This window comes from Rhinolophus sinicus, linkage group LG12 (genome assembly GCF_036562045.2).
Source record: "Rhinolophus sinicus isolate RSC01 linkage group LG12, ASM3656204v1, whole genome shotgun sequence".
Lineage (NCBI taxonomy): Eukaryota > Metazoa > Chordata > Mammalia > Chiroptera > Rhinolophidae > Rhinolophus > Rhinolophus sinicus.
Window position 1 is genome coordinate 39,406,791 of NC_133761.1, and position 22,050 is coordinate 39,428,840.

Sequence of the window (22,050 nt, forward strand, 5' to 3'; positions counted from 1 at the left end):
AAGGTGGCAAAGTAAATAGGCACACAAGCCCAGGAAGTGCAAAGAGTCCCAAACAAGATAAACTCAAAGAGGCTCACATCAAGATACATCATAGTTAAAATGACAGAGTTAAAGACAAAGACAGAATCTTAAAAGCAGCAAGAAGAAAATAGTTTGTTACTTACAAGGGAGCTCCCATAAGACTATCAGTTGATTTCTCAACAGAAACTTTGCAGGCCAGAGGAATTGGCAGGAAATGTTCAAAGTAATGAAAAACTAAGACCTGCAACCAAGATTATTCTGCGCAACAAAGCTATCATTTAAAATCAAAGGAGAGTTAAAGAGCTTCCCAGACAACAAAAAGCTAAATGAGTTCATCACCAGAAAATCAGTATTACAAAAAATGTTACAGGGACTTCCTTAAAATGAAAAAATAAAAATGAGAAATATGAATAATACAATATTAGGCTGGTGCAAAAGTAATTGCGGTTTAAAAGATTAAAAATAATTGCAAAAACCACAATTATTTTTGCAACAACCTAAGAGCAATAACTACATGTCTATCAACAATTACTTTAAATGTAAATGGATTAAAAGCTCCAATCAAAAGATAGGGTGGCAGAATGGATAAGAAAACAAGACCCTTACAAAAGACTCACTTCAAATTGAAAGACAAACACAGACTGAAAGTAAAGGGATAGAAAGAGATATTTCATGAAAATGGAAACAAACAAACAATAGAGCTAATGTAGCAATACTTATACAAGTAAAAAATAAATAAACAAGGGCTATAGCAAGAGTCAAAGAGGACCCAGTAATCCCACTTCTGGGTATTTATCCGAAGAAACCCAAAACGCTACTTTGAGCTACATCCATATGTGCATCCACATGTTCATTGCAGCATTGTTTACAATGGCCATGATGTAGAAACAGCCTGAGTGTCATTGATGAATGAATGGATAAAGAGTATGTGGTATATATATACAATGACATATATTGCTCAGCCATGGAAAGGAATGGGTTCTTGCCATCTGTGGTAACAGGGATGGATCTCAAGGGTCTTGGGCTAAGTATGGTATGTCAGACAGAGAAAGACAGATGCAACGTGATTTTGTTTATATATGGAATCTAAATATCAAAATAAACAAGACAGAAACAAAATCATAGATACAGAGAATATTTTGATGATTGCCAAATGGGAGGGGGATTGGGAGGTAGGTGAAAAGGGAAAGGGATTAAGTACAAATTGGTTGTCACAAAGTAGTCATGGGGATTTAGGGTCCAACATAAGGAATATAGTCAATAATATTGTAATAACTATATATGGTTTCAGATGGGTACTAGATGTATTGGGGTGATAGATAGGAGGAGGTTGGGGACAGGATGAAATAGGTGAAGGGATTAAGAAGAACAAATTGGTAGTTACAAAATAGTGATGGGGATATAAAATAAAGCATGGAAAACAGTCAATAATATGGTAATAATCATGTATAGTGGCAGGTGGGTACTAGACTAGTCAGGTGATCATTTCTTAAATTATATAAATGTTTAACCACTATGATGTACACCTGAAATTAATATAAAATAATATTGAATATCAACTGTACTTGAAAATTTTCACAAGGGGTGAAAAAGATGAAAGGAATAAGACGTTCAAATGTCCAGGTATAAAACAAATAAGTCATGGGGATGTAATGTGTAGCAAGGGAATATAGTCAATAATATTGTGATAGTATGATACAGTGTGGTTCCTGGTCTTATCATGGCGATCACTTCTTTAGTTATATCAATGTTAAATAACTATGATGTACACCTGAAACTAACATAATATTGTATGTTAGCTATATTTTAATAAAATCTTTAAAAAAATTAACCATCACTAGCTCATTCACCATTTGAGTACTGACCTGAAACATCAACATAGAGTAAATTGGATTCATTTTAAATTAACAGTTTTGAGTGTCTACTATATAAAAGCAATATACTAAGGGCTGAAAAGGTAAAGATGAGTGAGATGTCTCTGTCCTCAAGAAAATTATAGACTAATAAAGGATAGAGGCAGTATAAATATAATTTTTGTAATTTAGATGTTAAGTATTATACTACTATCAACGTGTGTTTAGGGAGCTAAAATAAAAATACAGTAGGTGGAGTTATGCTAAGAATGTGCAATTTTTTAATAAAAATTGTGTAGTAATCAGGCTGGGTTAGATTATGCTTCAGTAGCAAGAAGCATTAAAATCTCAACAGTTTAAAATTGCAAACTTTATTTCTTGTTCATGGTTTATGACTAACACAACTGTTCTGGGTTTTAAACACTGTTTTTAATTCAGGATCCAAACTGATGGATCAGATTGGTTGCCTAGGCAGAGAGAAGAGGAGAGCTCTGGAAGGTCCCTCATTAGCCACTAAATTTCATTTTTGCTCATGAATCATTGGTCAGAAATAATCATGTGGGCACACACAACCAAGCACAAGAGGGCCAGAAAAGGCAACCCTATCATGTGCATGAAAGGCAAATAACTCTTTAACCAATGCTACTGACTACTACAAAGACTAAAATTGGAATCAGTACAGTCTAAGTAGTGTTTAATGCAGTGAAGCTCATGTTCTAATCTTGCACATGGTTCAGATATTTAAATTAGAGATACTTCTAAAATATGCCCCTACTTTAACCTCTTAAATTCTCATTCATGGCATAGCAAAAATAAAAGAAATTCACAAGCTCTAAATGTGTATGAAAGCCTGCATATAGGAACTGAAGAAGTTAGGGGTCCCTGATCAGGCAGTTACCCTGCCAAAACCATTGTGTATACACAGTGCCAGCTTCTCTTAGCTGAAAGTCCTTTTCACCCACTGCACTAAAGGACTCCAGTTGTTTCTCTGTTCCAAAGCAGCAATAAATAAACAGTGCAGCCCAGTTATTATTTAGAGTTGCCAGTTTTTTACAGCCTGAATATTATAGCTAGTAATCAGATCATCTCCAAGGAAATAAGAAACCAAAGTTTGGAGGGCAATACCTTATTCCCTGTAGCAATAATGGTACTTATGCATGAGGAAGGGCTATAATGATGGCAAAGAGTGGAATGCCTGTGATTTCCTCTGATCCTGTTGGAGGAGAATACTTGACGCATTTTTGCTGATAATGATCAGAAGGAGAGGAGACTGTGGGTTTCGTATATGACTCAGGCTATCCAAACTATAGGATCTGTATTCCAAGCAATAATAAATGTTAGATATTTTTATTGAATGGCATTGCTGTCCAGCACCTCACGGATCTAAGTTTGGTTGAATTCTCTTTGTTTTATTTTTAAAAGACTGAGAAATAGTTTGGTTGTTGAAAATACTCTGTACTGCTAAAGAGATAAAAATTGAATCTAAAACCAGAATCTTATATACAATGAATTATTTATTATGAAGATGGTCATATTATCAGATGAATAAAATAAATCATAAAGATTCTGTTGATTTTTTTTAACTCACTTAAAAATCTACTCTTCTAGACTGTCAATGGGATAACATCAGTCTGCTTGTTTTGCACTGAGAATTTTTCTAGACTTTAAATCTGGGGGAAAATCATTTGGGGGGGAAGGCAGGACCATCGGACTCTGTAGGATACATGGACCCTGATTGCTTATTTTAATTCACTGTAATGCATAAATGTACATGACTCTGACAGCTCTAAAACTCTGCAGTCTCCAGCATGTTGATTTTGCTACTCTATATATTTAATTTTCTTTAAAAATGTACCATATTTCTCTGAGAATTCATTTGCGTTTCAAATTATGGCTGCCAAGCTAAGACTTGAGTACCAGGTGCCATGTAAAAGCATGTTAAGAGTAGATAAAAGCAATATACCCTGGCCTCTAATTAGAGATGTCTAATCTTTACCACTGACAATAGCAGTATGCAGCTGCGGCAGTGAAGAGACAATAGAAGCTGGAGCAGGGAGAAATTAAAGATATGCTGGTTGATTCAGAGTGTCACTTCTCCATTGCTCAGCTTGGGTGGGCTTCAGAATAAATAGGGATTTTTAGTATTTACTCTTCCCTGACTCTGTTCATTTATTTCATATTAATAATTGAGTTTTAAAAAATGGGAGGGGAGGTTATGTTGGGGTGCGGGCAGCAAGTTATAGGCAGAAAGACTGTATGACTTTCTTAATGACTCACCATGTGCAATACATTGTTTTCTAGTTAGTTCTAGAGCTAACCTATCATTTAACATTTGTTAGATATACACCAGTGTACTTGATGTAATAAGATTGAAAAGGTATGGAGAAGACACACTACTTGCCTCTGGAGTTTGCAAACTAGTTAAAGATTGAAAGTGGTCACCTTGGAGAGTAAGAATTCAGAATAGGCTCTTTGGAATAAGTAAATTTTGAGAAAATCTTTAGTGAAATGATCAGCCTGAATGAGGAACATAGAAGGAAGGACCATTACAGGGAAAATATCATGGTTAGAGGTAATAAGCAGCAGATATGTGTAAGATCTATTGAAACCAGTTTTCCTGCTGAGGGGGAAGGACCATTGACAAAGGACCTTGAAGTGTTTAGAATAGACCAAAATGGCAAAATGGCAATGGAAATTTAATCCCAGATCACATAAAGTGATGCGATTAAAATTGCATTTGAAAAAAAAAAATAGGTAAATCTGTGCTGATCATAGTAGAATAAAAAGATCCTGGAGATAAGTATATATAAAAAAATTGTAAGTAACCATTTTTGAATACAGATTAGTATGAGAAATGATACTATAAATGAGGAAGATACAAAGGCTAATGTTTTAAGAAATTAGGTATGAACTAGTGTGGTTGTAAAAATGGAGAAGAAGAATCATTAAAATCAAGAGGTGTGTTAGGTAGAGGAACAGTCCATGGATTTAATCAGTTTGCTAGAATAAGGACATTGGGAATAAATTTGTCAGATAAGAATAATGACAACAAAGAAATAAGTACAAAATATAGATTTGTGTGAGAAGATAATGAGTTCAGTTTTTGATACTTTAAGTTGCATCTATAGGGAGTTGAAATGCAAGATTGAAAAGATGGTGAGCAATCATGACTGGAATTATAGATTTGGGCAATGCTTGTCCAGTGGTGGTAGTTGGACGAAAACAAATGAATGAGTTCTTTATGAGTAAAAATAGAAGCAGAAGAACACTAAAGAATGAAATCACAGGAACTGGGAGGAAAAATGTGGGATGGTGAAATATAAGGATTAAAATCAAGTAGGGGGTAGCCACCAGTGTCAAATGCTAGAGAAACTACAGTGGAGAAGAGCTTCCAAAAGAAATGAGTTTTCCTCAAGAGGAAAAGGAAAAAAGGATTTTCCTAGAAGAAGATGATTGGTGAATCCCTTCAGCAGAGTGGTAGCAAAGGAAGATGTCAAATCCAGAGGATTATGGCAGGATAGAGTAGTTAGGAGAAGTGGCAGCAGAATGTTCAATCTTTTAATGCAAGAAGAAAATAGACTGACATTGGTAGCAAGTTGTAGCATCACCAAGTTAGTAACAAATAAAGTTCAGGAAAATATAAATATTTACGTTTTTCAGTAGGAATTAGCTATAGAGGGATGAAATGCTAGAAGGTGGAATAAAAAATGGGATGAAAGTGAAATATATATGTGTACATATTTCATTTATATGCATGTATAACCTTGGGTAACACACAGCTAATCAGAGGAAAACCTGTTAGTTGAAAGATGGAATCAGAATTATCTTAGAAAAGATAATTTTATTTCGTTTCTCAAAATAACACATGGATCTATATGTGTTCAGTAATGATATTCCTCAGAACATTTGCTAGGATGCAGTAAGATTTATACAAAAACAGATAAGTTGCTATGCATAATGAGGTTTTATTTATGGAGATAGACAAGAGGAAAAGGGAAAGGGATTTTCCCAGAGCCTAGACTTTGGGTATGAATTTGGGAATGTGCCCTGAGGTGCAGTTGTTGAGGATGCAAAAGAAGAGTTAGCCAGTGGGGTATTCACATTGCTGAGAATGGCAGTAGAAATATCTAATATTCACCAAAAAGATGTTAAAAATATATACAACACAAATGAAACCCCCAAATTTTGTTAACATACAGGTTCACAACTTTCTCTCTGTGTGGTATGTTAAATTAATCAAGGAAAAGGGCTTTATTTTATAACTGGGTTACACAGAGGAAAGAGTCCAGGATAACAAGACATGAAGACAATTAAGGATTTAAAAGAAATACGGAACAGGTGTCCAGGCAAAATGTCAGTCTGACCAACCTCCATGCCATGAATATTGGGAACAGGATTTTCAGACAAATTTTTACTCGAATATTGAAGGAAAAAACAACTCAAGAATATTGGATGCCTTGGGTCCGCCAGCAGCTTATATTTTGGATGCATATAATAGAAAATAATTTATCAATGACAATGTTATGTAGTATTTGTTGAATATTTATTGCTGGGCTTATATCAAAACTCTGAAGTTGACATTCAGAGTTAAATTCTGATTTACACATTAAAAAGCATTTGCTAGATATGTCTTTCCTAGAAAAATGCATATATGAAAGATGATACTGATTTTCCAAGATCTTATTATTATAAAGACAGTTATAAATTATTTATTGAAAATGCACTGCTAAATGTATTACAGAAATATGTTAATTAAATTAATTTTGCATTAATCATGAATGAAAAATTACAACTGTTACTTGCAATGAGACATAAATATATATCATTCTTTATGAGGAAATAAGTCAAATGCAAATGATTAAAAGTAAACACATATAAAGTACATGCCTGTATATGCAGATTTAACTAATAAAGATAGATGATAGATAGATAGATAGATAGATAGATAGATAGATAGATAGATAGATAGACAGACAGATAGATATAGATCAGGCATTGCCAAAGATTAGGGAATTTTTACTGGGTAGAATTAGCAAGAGCAGTTATACTAAACTTCTTTGAATTGAAAGTAGTTTTGGCTACCTTTCTCTCAGGATAGGAATACCTCTGTTTTGGATTTTATTTAGAATTCTGCTTACTCTTAGGAATGTGGACCTATTTGGAAATGGTCAGATATAACCTTATTGGGTTGCCTAAGGTTTGATTGCACCTACTCTAATAAACAAATATGACATAATCATATATTTAATTATAATTCCTCAAAATGAGAAAACTTATACATTGCTTTTTTTCTCCCATCTCATGTGACAAAAGCAGTTATTTTTCTTCTATTCTCTATCCCAGACCACATAAATGTTTTTAATTCCAAATCATATCCTTCAAGAAACAAGCAGTCATTGATCAATTTACTGCACTGTAGAACTATGCAAGTCACCTGAGACCACTATAATATAAATGTTTCTTCCTGGAGCTCTTTGGGAGAGCAATTTTAAGTATACCTTCTCTCAAGTAAACAAGACAGAAGTGAAATTATCAATCAATTGAACTCAACCTGGCAAACTTGCAACCCCTACATGTTCATAAACATATTAAAATATGTAATTTGTTGTCTATAGTATATATGCACCCAAAGTATTATTATATAAATATTAAAAGTAAATTTTAATTTTAACAATCAATGGGAGTATAGGAGTAATTTAAGTCATTCATATTTATTTATTTTTATCAGATATCTCGCCTTGTACATCAGTGAAGTATAATCCAGAGATTATGCTCTATTAAATTGAAGGGAAAGGGTGGGGAGATGATGACTACCAATTTTATAGATGAAAAAATAAAATTAATTTACTGCTCCAGGTGAAAAGACAGCATCAAAGACATCAACACCAAGAGTCTTGATATCTAGCTTTGTGTATCCTACATGACATCATGACTACAGAAAGAAAAAAATGGCTGTGAGAGAGCCAAAGAGAAAGCATTCAATAGAAAATGGCAAGTAGTGGAGAATGTAGCTGACCTCAAAACACTTACTACATTTTATTAGGGCTATAAGGCAACAATTGCAAAAGTCACGGAGCCCTTGCCACACCAAAGCATAACATATAGATGCAGGAATCATATCAACAACATGCATAGTCAATGAGAAAATGGATAGAATAAAGCCATATCTGGGGAAACACAAGTGGTGTTACTCTTACGCTTAAGAGTAAACATAGTGACTGTATACCTTAAGCTCTATTTTGCATGCCTATGACTATAATATTTAATAACTGTGAGTGGTGCCTGATGAGTACTAGACATAATGTTTAATCACTTTGTAAGGTATATAAATGTCTAATCACTATGTTATATTCCTGAAACAAATATAATATTGCATATCAACTACAAATTTTAAAATATATATATATATATATTTTTTTTTCTTCATTCACCTGTGTATCATTTTAATTTATTTATTGGGGAGACAATTGTTAGTAAACTCACATAGATTTCAGGTGTACAACTCTGTAATACATCAGCTATAAATCCCATTGTGTGTTTACCACCCAGAGTCAGCTCTCCTTCCATCACCATATATTTGAACCCCCTTACCCTCATCTCCCACCCCCACCCCCCTTACCCTCTGGTAACAACTAAACTATTGTCTGTGTATATGAGTTTTTGTTTCTCATTTGTTTCTCTTGTTCTTTTGTTGTTTTTGGTTTATATATCACATGTCAGTGAAATCATATGGTTTTCTGCTTTTTCTGTCTGACTTATTTTGCTTAGCATTATACTCTCAAGATCCAGCCATGTTGTCACAAATGTTCCTATATCATCTTTTCTTACCACCAAATGGTATTCCATTGTGTATATAGACCACAACTTCTTTATCTATTCATCTATCGAAGGATATTTTGATTGTTTCCATGTCTTAGCCACTGTAAACAAAACTGCAAAGAATATTGGAGCACAGGTGTCTTTATGGATAAATGTTTTCAGATTTTTGGGGTAGATACCCAAAAAAGGGATTGCTGGGTCATATGGTATTTCTATTCCTAATTTTTTGAGGAAACTCCACACTGCCTTCCGTAACGGCTGCACCAGTCTGCATTCCCACAACAGTGTATGAGGGTTCCTTTTTCTCCACAGCCTCTCCAACACTTGTTACTATTTGTCTTGTTGATGATAGCCATTCTGACTGGGAGGAGGTGATATCTCATTGTGGTTTTGATTTGCATTTCTCTGATGATTAGTGATGTTGAGCATTTTTTCATATGTCTATTTGCCATTTGTATGTCCTCTTTGGAGAAATGTCTCTTCAGGTCCTCTGCCCATTTTTCAATTGGGTTGTTGTTTTTGTTGTTTTGGACTTGCATGAGTTCCTTGTATATTTTGGATATTAGCTCCTTATCGGAGGCACTGTTTGCAAAAATCTTCTCCCATTAAGTTGGTGGCCTCTTTATTTTGTTGATGGTTTCTTTTGCTGTGCAGACGCTTTTAAGTTTCATATAATCCCATTCATTTATTTTAACTTTTACTTTCATTGCCTTTGGAGTCAAATCCATAAAACGCTCTTTGACCCCAAGGTCCATAAGTATAGTACTTATGTTTTCTTCTATGCAGTTTATTGTGTCAGGTCTTATGCTAAGTCTTTGATCTATTTTGAATTAATTTTGGTACATGGTGACAGATAGCAGTCCAGTTTCATTCTTTTGCACGTGGCTATGCAATTCTCCCAGCACCATTTATTGAAGAGGCTGTCTTTCCTCCATTGTATGTTTCTAGCTTCTTTGTCAAAAATTATCAGTCCATACTTATGTGGTTTTATTTCTGGGTTCTCAATTACATTCCATTGGTCTATGTGTCTGTTTTTCTGCCAATACCATCATGTTTTGATTATTGTGCCCCGTAGTACAAGCTAAAGTCAGGGAGTGTGATACCTTCAGTATAGTTCTTTTTTCTTAAGATTGCTTTGGCTATTCGGGGACTTTTGTGGTTGCAAACAAATCTGATGATTTTTTGTTCTATTTGTTTTAAAAATGCCATTGGGATTTTCATGGGGATTGCATTAAATCTGTATATTGCTTTGGGTAATATGGCCATTTTAACTATGTTGATTCTTCCAATACATGAGCACGGAATATCTTTCCATTTCTTTGTGTCTTCTTCAATTTCTTTCAAAAATGTCTTATAGTTTTCAGCTTATAGGTCCTCCACATTCTTGATTAAGTTTATTCCTAGGTATTTTATTCTTTTTGCTGCAATTGCAAAAGGAATTGTTTTCTGTATTTCTTTCCTGAGATTTCATTGTTAGTATATAGGAATGCAGTGGACTTTTGTATGTTGATTTTGTAGCCAGCAACTTTACTGTATTCGTTGATTATTTCTAATAGCTTTTTGGTGGAGTGTTTAGGATTTTATATATATAGCATCATGTCATCTGCCAAGAGTGATAATTTAACTTCTTCATTCCCAATTTGGATGCCTTTTATTTCTTTCTCTTGCCTGATTGCCCTGGGAAGGACTTCCAACACTATGTTGAAAAGCAGAGGTGGTAGGGGACAGCCCTGCCATATTCCTGAACGTAGAGAAAAGGGTTTCAGTTTTCACCATTAATTATGAGATTAGCTGAGGGCTTGTCATATATGGCCTTTATTATGTTAAGGTATTTTCCTTCTATAACTGTTTTATTAAGTGTTTTAATCATAAATCGATGTTGTATCTTGTCAAATGCTTTTTCTGCATCAATTGATATAATCGTATGATTTTTGTCCTTCATTTTGTTTGTGTGATGGATCACATTGATGGATTTGCAGATGTTGAACCATCCTTGTGCCCTGGGGATGAACCCCACTTGGTCGTGATGAATAATCTTTTTAATGCTTTGTTGTATTCAATTTGCTAGAATTTTATTTAGGATTTTTGCATCGGTATTCATCAGAGATATTGGTCTGTAGTTTTCTTTTTTTGTGCTGTCCTTACCAGGTTTTGGTATCAGGGACATGTTGGCCTCATAAAATGACTTAGGGAGTACTGTCTCTTGTTCAATATTTTAGAAAAGTTTAAGCAGGATTGGTATTAGATCCTCTTTGAAGGTTTGGTAGAATTCACTAGTGAAGCCATCTGGTCCCGAACTTTTGCTTTTGGGAAGGTTTTGGATGACTGATTCAATTTCGTTACTGGTGATTGGTCTTTTTAGATTTTCAAGTTCTTCACGGTTCAGCCTTTGAAGGTTATATGTTTCTAAAAACTTGTCCATTTCTTCTAGGTATTGAATTTGTTGGCATATAGTCCTTCATAGTATTCTTGGATGATCCTTTGTATTTCTGGGTTGTCCATGATAACTTCCCCTTTTTCATTTCTGATTTTGTTTATTAGTGTCTTCTCTCTTTTTATCTTAGTGAGTGTAGCCAAGGGTTTGTCAATTTTGTTAGTCTTTTCAAAGAACCAGCTCTTTGTCACATTAATATTTTCGATTGTCTTTTTGTTCTCTATTTCATTTAGTTCTGCTCTGATTTTTGTTATTTCCTTTCTTCTGCTGACCTTGGGTTTCACTTGTTCTTCTTTTTCTAGTTCTTTAAGGTGTAACATTAGGTTATTTATTTGGGGTTTTTCTTGTTTCTTGAGATAGGCCTCTAATGATATAAATTTCCCTCTTAAAACTCTTTTGCTGCATATCAAAAATTTTGGTAGGATGTATTTTCATTGTCATTTGTTTCTATGTATCTTTTGATCTCTCCTCTAACTTCTTTTTCCCAGTCGTTCCTTAAAAGTATGTTGTTTAATCCCCATGTGTTCGTGTGTTTTTTCTGCTTTCTTTTTGCCGTTGATACCCAAATTCAAAGCCTTGTGATCAGAGAACATGTTTGGTATGATTTCAATCTTCTTAAATTTGCTGAGGCTGATTTTATGTCCCAATATGTGGTCTATGCTTGAGAATGTTCCATGTACACTAGAAAAGAATGTATATTCTGATGTTTTAGGATGAAGTGCTCTATAAATGTCAATTATGTCCATTTCATCTAATGTGTCATTTAGGGCTGCTATTTCGTTATTTATTTTCTGTTTGTATGATCTATCCGTAGCTGTCAATAAAAATATATTTGTTAAAAAGAGTAAGCTTAGAGGAAAGAGTCCCCTCTAATGTTGAGGAATCTACAATGTTCAAAAACCATTAATAACAATTGAGCGTTTATAATAATTGGAAATAATCTATTTCCAAATGGGAACCCTCGTACATTGTTGGTGGGATGGTAAAACGATGCAGCTACTATGGAAAACGTTATGGAGGCTCCTCAAAGTATTTAAAATAGAAGTAATTCTACCTCTGAACAGTTATGTGAAGAAAACACTTATTTAAGAATATATAGGCACCTCTGTGTTAAATGCAGCATTATTTACAATTGCCAAGATATGGAAGCAAACTAAATGTCTATTGACAAAGAAGGTGTGATACAGAGACAGAGAGAGACAGAGAAAGAGAGACAGAGAGAGAGAAGAAGAAGAAGAAGAAGAAGAAGAAGAAGAAGAAGAAGAAGAGAGAGAGAGAGAGAGAGAGAGAGAGAGAGAGAGAGAGAGAAATATTACTTAGCCATCAAAAGGGTAAAATCTTGCTCTTTGTGATAACATGGATGAACCTGGAGGGTATTATGCGAAATAAACTTAGTTGGACAGAGAAAGCCAAATGCCATATGATTCACTTACATTTAGAATCTAAAGAAACAGAACAACAACAAAAAACAAACAAAATAGAAACAGACTCATTGGTATAAAGAACAAACTGACGGTTGCCAGAGGGAGGGGTGTTAGAGGAATCGGTGAAAAAGGTGAAGATAAATAATAAGTATACATTGCAGTTATAAAAAGTCATGGGGCTGTAATGTACAGCATAGGGAATATAGTCAATAATACCATAATAATTTTGTATGGCGACAGTGATTACTAGACTTATTGTGGTCATATCTTAAGATATAGAAATGGGAGACTTCTGGAAAAATTTCTGTAAAGATCCCCTGGAATTTACAACGAATCGAACAACAAAAACTCCACAAAGGACTCCCTGCACAGCAGACAGGCAAGACGAAGAGGCCCACTACCGAAATTCCGTACAGGTGGGAGATTCGCGCGAGCGGGGGGAAGAGGAGGGAAGGGAGAAGTGCGGAGATGGAGCCGCGCAGGCGCAGGACACAGACCTAGCTCAGTGCTCCGAGCTCGCTGCATCGCGGAACTACCGCAGCTGCGGGAGAGGGAAGAACTCAGACTGCTAGGGCTCTGCTTATGGCCCACAGGGCTGAGGGGGCAGCATATAACACAGCTGAACCCAACGCTCATGGCAGAGACCTCGGAGAAAAGACTAAGGGGAAAAAGGCTGAAACGGTGGTTTAAGCCCTCACTGTCGAGCAGAGAACGGAGCCTTAGGAACAGAGACTAGCCACCCCCTCCCTACCATCCCAGAGCTCGCCCCACCCCCACCTGCAAGGTGCTAGAAATGGAACAGTAGCAGTGTCAGAGCAAATGAACAGAATATTTGCTATTCTGAGAACTGTGGGCCACAAACACAAATTCGCAGCCCAACTAGTTCCGGCAAAGGGGAGGTACCTGTGGAAGCAGGACCGGCTGTGGTGGTGGTCGCCGCCATTGCTCTGTGCCACCTCTCACAACTCAACCCGCCCCTGGCCCCACCTATCTGGGTGGATCCCTGCACGAGTAAACAGAACTGCTGAAACTCACGGGCTCTGCATCTGGAGCTGGAAGAGCTTTGGAACATCAAAAGCTCTCCGCATACCCTCCAGGACACTGCACCCTGTGACCTAGATGAACTATTAAAAGAGGAGAAGCCCGTTTCCCAGGGAATACCCCCATTGTGTGAGAAGCTGGAATACTGCAGAGAAAACATAGCACTACCGCGTGGGAGAAGAAAAATAAGCTGCAGTAGGAGAGAAAATAAAAAATTCTACCAACAAATACTGGAAAACAAAAAGACCGATTCCTATCAACCTGTTATAGAAGCCACTCCTGTAGATGTCTAGGAAGAGAAATAGTAAACCAGTAATCACCTTGAATAACCAACGCAACAAGATAGTTCAGAAAGAAAGTGAAAAATCTCCAGAAAAGTCACTTAAAGATACAGAAATATGTGACTCAAATGACAGAGAATTCAAGATTGCAGTTCTGAAAAAACTCAACGAGATACAAGAAAACACAGATAGGCAGTTAAATGAACTCAGAAACACAATCAAAGAACAGCATGAGCATTTTACGAAAGAGATTGAACTTTTAAAAAAGAACCAAATAGACTTTCTCGAGATTAAGAACTCAATAGAAGAAATTAAGAATGAAATAACCAGCTTAGGTAGTAGAGTTGACCAGATAGAGGGAAGAATCAATGACATCGAAGATAGAAACCTGGAAATTACACAGATGAAAGAAGAAAGAGACTTGAGACTTCAAAGAAATGAAAGAACTCTACAAGAACTTTCTGACTCCATCAGAGAGAGCAATATAAGAATAATGGGCATACCAGAAGGAGCAGAAAGAGAGAAGGGAACAGAGAATATATTCAAACAAATTGTCAATGAGAACTTCACAAACTTGTGTACAGAACTGGACCCTCGAATCCAAAAAGCAAATAGAACACCTAGTTACCTCAATCCCAACAGGCCTTCTCCAAGGCACATTGTATTCAAGCTGTCTAAGATCAATGACAAAGAAAGAATCGTCAAGGCAGCAAGGGAAAAGAAGACGGTAATTTACAAAGGAAAGCCCATTAGATTATCATCAGATTTTTCAGCAGAAACTCTACAAGCCAGGAGGGTGTGGAACCAAATATTCAAACTATTGAAAGAGAGAAATCATGAGCCAAGAATAATATATCCAGCAAAGATATCATTTAGATATGAAGGAGGAATAAAGACCTTTCCAGACATACAGAAGCTGAGGGAATTTTCTAATACACGACCTGCACTACAAGAAATACTAAAGGAGGCTATTCGACCACCATCAACAGGGACAATTTGAGACAACCAAAACTTAAAAAGGGGGAGAGTAAAGGCCTGAACCGGAATATGGGAATGGAGAAAGTAAGCGTGCTGAAGAAAATGGAATACTCTAAATATCAAACTTTCTTTTCCATAAACTTAAGGGTAAACACTCAAAAAAAAATCCAGAACTGAAATGTATACTGAAAGAAAAGAAGAAACAGAGAGAAACGTCATAGAATACCACCACACAGAAATAATAGACAACAACAAAAAGACAAAGAAACAATGGAGACACAGACTTACCAGAAAACTAAAGATAGAATTACAGGAAATCCTCACATATCAATAATCACCCTAAATGTAAATGGACTGAACTCACCAATAAAAAGGCACAGAGCAGGAGATTGGATCAAAAAACTAAACCCAACCATATGCTGTCTCCAAGAGACACATCTCAGCTACAAGGACAAGCATAGACTCAAAGTGAAAGGGTGGAAATTGACACTCCAAGCAAATGGTACCCAGAGAAAATCAGGTGTAGCCATAATGATATCAGATGAAACAGACTTCAAGGTGAAAAAGATAACAAGAGACAAAGATGGACATTTCATAATGGTGAAGGGGACTGTACAACAAGAAGACATAACAGTCATCAATATTTATGCCCCCAATCAGGGAGCACCGAAATATACCAAGCAACTACTAACAGAACTAAAGGGAGAAATTGACCAAAACACAATTATACTAGGGGACTTAAATACATCATTGACAGCTATGGATAGATCATCCAAACAGAAAATAAATAACGAAATAGCAGCCCTAAATGACACATTAGATGAAATGGACATAATTGACATTTATAGAGCACTTCATCCTAAAACATCAGACTATACATTCTTTTCTAGTGTACATGGAACATTCTCAAGGATAGACCATATATTGGGACATAAAATCAGTCTCAACAAATTTAAGAAGATTGAAATCATACCAAGCATATTCTCTGATCACAAGGCTTTGAAATTGGATATCAACTGCAAAAAGAAAACAAGAAAAAACACAAATACATGGAGATTAAACAACATACTTTTAAAGAAGGACTAGGTCAAAGAAGAAATTAGAGGAGAGATCAAAATATACATAGAAACAAATGACAATGAAAATACATCCTACCAAAATTTTTGGGATGCAGCCAAAGCAGTTTTAAGAGGGAAATTTATCTCATTACAGGCCTATCTCAAGAAACAAGAAAACTCCCAAATAAATAACCTCATGTTACACCTTAAAGAACTAGAAAAAGAAGAACAAGTAAAACCCAAGGTCAGCAGAAGAAAGGAAATAACAAAAATTAGAGCAGAACTAAATGAAATAGAGAACAAAAAGACAATAGAAAAAATTAATGTGACAAAGAGCTGGTTCTTTGAAAAGATTAACAAAATTGACAAACCCTTGGCTAGACTTACTAAGATAAGAAGAGAGAAGACACTGATTAACAAAATCAGAAACGAAAAAGGGGAAGTTATCACGGACACCACAGAAATACAAAGGATCATCCAAGAATACTATGAAGGACTATATGCCACCAAATTCAACAACCTAGAAGAAATGGACAAGTTCTTAGAAACATATAGCCTTCCAAGGCTGAACCATGAAGAACTGGAAAATCTAAACAGACCGATCACCAGTAACGAAATTGAATCAGTCATCCAAAACCTTCCCAAAAGCAAAAGTCCGGGACCAGATGGCTTCACTAGTGAATTCTACCAAACCTTCAAAGAGGATCTAATACCAATCCTGCTCAAACTCTTCCAAAAAATTGAAGAAGAGACAGTACTCCCTAACTCATTTTATGAGGCCAACATTACCCTGATACCAAAACCTGGTAAGGACAGCACAAAAAAGAAAACTACAGACCAATATCTCTGATGAATACCGATGCAAAAATCCTAAATAAAATTCTAGCAAATCGAATACAACAATGCATTAAAAAGATTATTCATCACGACCAAGTGGGGTTCATCCCCGGGGCACAAGGATGATTCAACATCTGCAAATCCATCAATGTGATACATCACATAAACAAAATAAAGGACAAAAATCATATGATTATATCAATTGATGCAGAAAAAGCATTTGACAAGATACAACATCCATTTATGATTAAAACACTTAATAAAATAGGTATAGAAGGAAAATACCTTAACATAATAAAGGCCATATATGACAAGCCCTCTGCTAATCTCATAATTAATGGTGAAAAACTGAAGCCCTTTGCTCTACGTTCAGGAACACGACAGGGCTGTCCCCATCACCTCTGCTTTTCAACATAGTGTTGGAAGTCCTTGCCAGAGCAATCAGGCAAGAGAAAGAAATAAAAGGCATCCAAATTGGGAATGAAGAAGTTAAATTATCACTCTTTGCAGATGACATGATGCTATATATAGAAAACCCTAAAGACTCCACCAAAAAGCTATTAGAAACAATCAACGAATACAGTAAAGTTGCAGGCTACAAAATCAACGCACAAAAGTCCATTGCCTTCCTATATACTAACAATGAAATCTCAGAAAAAGAAATACAAAAAACAATTCCTTTTGCAATTGCAGCAAAAAGAATAAAATACCTAGGAATAAACTTAACCAAGGATGTGAAAGACCTATATGCTGAAAACTATAAGACATTTTTGAAAGAAATTGAAGAAGACACAAAGAAATGGAAAGACATTCCGTGCTCATGGATTGGAAGAATCAACATAGTTAAAATGGCCATATTACCCAAAGCAATATACAGATTCAATGCAATCCCCATCAAAATCCCAATGGCATATTTTAAAGAAATAGAACAAAAATCATCAGATTTGTTTGGAACCACAAAAGACCCCGAATAGCCAAAGCAATCTTAAGAAAAAGAACAATAATGGAGGTATCACACTTCCTGACTTTGGCTTGTACTACAGGGCTACAATAATCAAAACAGCATGGTATTGGCAGAAAAACAGACACATAGACCAATGGAATAGAATTGAGAACCCAGAAATAAAACCACATAAATATGGACAGATAATTTTTGACAAAGAAGCTAAAACATACAATGGAGCAAAGACAGCCTCTTCAATAAATGGTGCTGGGAGAATTGATAGCCACGTGCAAAAGAATGAAACTGGACTGCTATTTGTCACCATGTACCAAAGTTAATTCAAAATGGATCAAAGACTTAAGCATAAGACCTGACACAATAAACTGCATAGAAGAAAACATAGGTACTAAACTTATGGACCTTGGGTTCAAAGAGCATTTTATGAATTTGACTCCAAAGGCAATGGAAGTAAAAGCTAAAATAAACGAATGGGACTATATGAAACTTAAAAGCTTCTGCACAGCAAAAGAAACCATTGACAAAATAAAGAGGCCACCAACTGAATGGGAGAAGATTTTTGCAAACAGTGCCTCCGATAAGGGGCTAGTATCCAGAATATACAAGGAACTCATGCAACTCAACAACAAAAAAACAAACAACCCAATTGAAAAATGGGCAGAGGACTTGAAGAGACATTTCTCCAAAGAGGACATACAAATGGCAAATAGACATATGAAAAAGTGCTCAACATCACTAATCATCAGAGAAATGCAAATCAAAACCACAATGAGATATCACCTCACCCCAGTCAGAATGGCTATCATCAACAAGACAAATAGTAACAAGTGTTGGAGAGGCTGTGGAGAAAAAGGAACCCTCATACACTGTTGGTGGGAATGCAGACTGGTGCAGCCATTATGGAAGGCAGTGTGGAGGTTCCTCAAAAAATTACGAATAGAATTGCCATATGACCCAGCAATCCCTCTCCTGGGTATCTACCCAAAAAATCTGAAAACATTTAGAGATAAAGACACGTGTGCTCCAATGTTCATTGCAGCTTTGTTTACGGTGGCCAAGACATGGAAACAACCAAAATGTCCTTCGATAGATGAATGGATAAAGAAGTTGTGGTATATATACACAATGGAATACTATTCGGCGGTAGGAAAAGATGATATAGGAACATTTGTGACAACATGGATGGATCTTGAGAGTGTAATGCAGAGTGAGACATGTCAGACAGAAAAAGCAGAGAACCATATGATTTCACTGATATGTGGTATATAAACCAAAAACAGCAAAAGAACAACACAAACGAATGAGAAACAGAAACTCATGGACACAAACAATATTTTAGTGGTTACCAGAGGGTAAGGGGGGTGGTGTGTGGGGGGTGGGAGATGAAGGTAAGGGGGATCAAATATATGGTGATGGAAGGAGAACTGACTCGGGGTGACGAACACACAATGGGACTTATAGATGATGTAATACAGAATTGTACACCTGAAATCTATGTAATTTTACTAAGAATTGTCACCCCAATAAATTTAATTAAAAAAATATAAAGAAATGTAGAACAAGTGTGTTGTCAATTATTTTATGTCAACTATACTTAAATAAAAATGTATTTAAAATGAATTTGAAAAACAAAAGTGCTCTATTTCCATTATTGGGAAGGTGTTGTAAGTGAAATGAATAATTCTAAATAATCCTTCCCTTATTCAAACTAGAGCTTGTATTCCCTAATGGGATTTATGTACAGAATGGTTTGTAACTCACCCACCTAGCATGGTGCCTGAAATTCCCACTAGTCACTGTGCCTGAAGCATCGTGCCTCAGAAAGTCTTGGAGACATAATACATGAATATATAATAACAATTTTCATTTCAGCATGGAGTTTTGAAATTTAAATCAACTAACTGTCACATTATTGTAGTGGAAATAGCCACAGTTTTGGAAATGGACAAAATTGAGTTTGAATTTTCTTTTTCTGCTATTTAACTGTGTCATGTTGAGTAAGGTACTCAACCTGAAACACAGTGACAACATAAAATGTATATGTAAAATGCCTGGCAAGCATCATACAGCAAGATACCTGTAGCTTCCCAAGAGATGGTCATTTTCTTTTGCTTTGTTGGAAGTTCTAAAGAAAATTCTGAGCTAAGTTTCAATAGAAGTGGAGCAAGGAAACAGATTCCAGCAAGGTCAAAATACTTCCTTTTTTAAAATAAATATTTAAATAGTTGAACAAGAAACATCTGCTCTCTTTCTCAAGAGTGAATAGACAAATGATTGAACTGTTGGTGTTGAGTTTTTTCTTTCTTATTTCCTCACTGCCGATGTGCAAATGGGGTATCTGAATATCCCAACAGCATCTAAAATTCAATGTCTAAAATGAAACATAATTTTTTCTAACATGATTTTTTTCTCATTAATTCTCCATGGCTGTTAGTTGCACCAACAATCTTTCAGTTCCCTACTATGTTCAAATATTAGTTAAAATAGACTGACAATAGTTATTGTGCATGAGATCGTAGATGGGAGAAGTCCAAGTAGTCATAATCTTCAACTAAAAATATGGAACTATATGGGAGTTTTGGATTATCATAGTGACTGACAGGTATTACTCAAATTTAATGGATAGGGACCAGCGATGATGAAATATCTGTAATGCTGGGACTCGTCCTTTATATTGAAGAATTGTGGAGCCCAAAATATCAGTGGAGGACCCATAGAGAAATGCAGATAGAATCTACTTCCTCAGATGCCTCCTGCTCATTTTCTATGTCCCATTCCTATTTCCCTTGTACTAGTCCAGGCTTTCTATTACCTTGAATCATAGGTTAATTTTCTGGCCCAACTTGTGTAACTACTTGGTTACAAAGCTCAAGTTTGACCTCGGACGTGACTGTTACTCCATTAGACCTGCCTGAGGTTATAATATTATCTAACTGCTCTCCACATTCAAATTTATTCTCTACTGGAAGGGCTGACCACTAAATCTTTTTAAAGAACCATTCCCAGAACATCACTTTCTAACCACAAACAGCTCTCAGTGTTTCCCATTGCCTATTAAATACACTCCTCAGTCTGACATCCTAGACCAGACCACCCATGATCTGGACCAACCATTTAGTGTTATTTTACCCTACTCTTCTTCTGCCTTTTTCAAGTGACAAACTGTCCCCCTGGCTAATGTCCAAGCTCATATTGGGCATTTTATGTCTTCCCTCAAGTTGTTCTCTTTGGCTAAAATATTCTCCACATTCCTTCCCTATCAGATCTCTACTTAGATGTCTCCTCTTCCATGAAGCTTAAAAAAGTTTTCCTCAACCAGATATGCTCTTTCTGTAGCACTTTAAAAAATTTATAGCTGTTATTGGAATTGCTATGGTCTGGTAGGAGATATAGCTATTTGAATATTTTGTTCTATTTGAGGACAGAGACTGACTAATATGTATAACATTATCTATACTACATTTTGCACATATAAGGTAGACTAAAATTTTTGAAAATAGATCACAACAGATCTAGCAACAAATCTAAGGGAAATGAAAAAACAAAAATCTTTCCACTTTTAACTATTCAGTTATAAAAGTTTTAAAGCACCTCTCACCCATACTTCAGCACTCCTTTTAACACTGTAATTGAATTTCACTGGAAATATACTTCAATTTAAAAGAAAACAGAAGGGAATAACATCATCCCTGTTGCCCTCAATAAAAGTTTCATTCATCTTTGTCATCTAACCTATGCTGTAAGCAATAAGGATATAAGCCTCATTAATACAAATAGAGCCAATCTTCTACATTGTAGATGAAAACTCCTAAAGTACCCTCAATACAATTGCACTGCAAGTTATAGCTAGAGAACTGATAATTCTGAATTGGCATAATCAGTTGATTTATAACTTAATTTAGAACCATAATCATGGAAGGACAAAATCTTTGTAAAATCATTCTGAGTATTCACTAATGCATAACCTGAAGCTTAGCTGAAAATAACCAATGAGGTAGAGCTGGGAAGTAGAGTCTAGCTTTTTGATACTGACCACTCCTTTCCAAATTAAACTCTTGGTATATACAAGTCTTTGTGTGCATGTTAAGGTTATGTTAAGTGCATGTCAAGTATGTGTTAAGATTAAATCTGGACATGTCATTCATATAGCTATAAGTTTTCTTAATGTGTCTGTACATGAAAAAAAATTATCACGATTAATTAGGACCAATATAAATTAGCTAAAAATATATGGCTTAAATATTCAGGTGTAAGAAGAGGACCAAAGGAACAAAAATATTTGAAGAGCATATAATACAAATTAGAAAAACAGAATCTTAATCTTAAACTATGAGCTAAGTAGT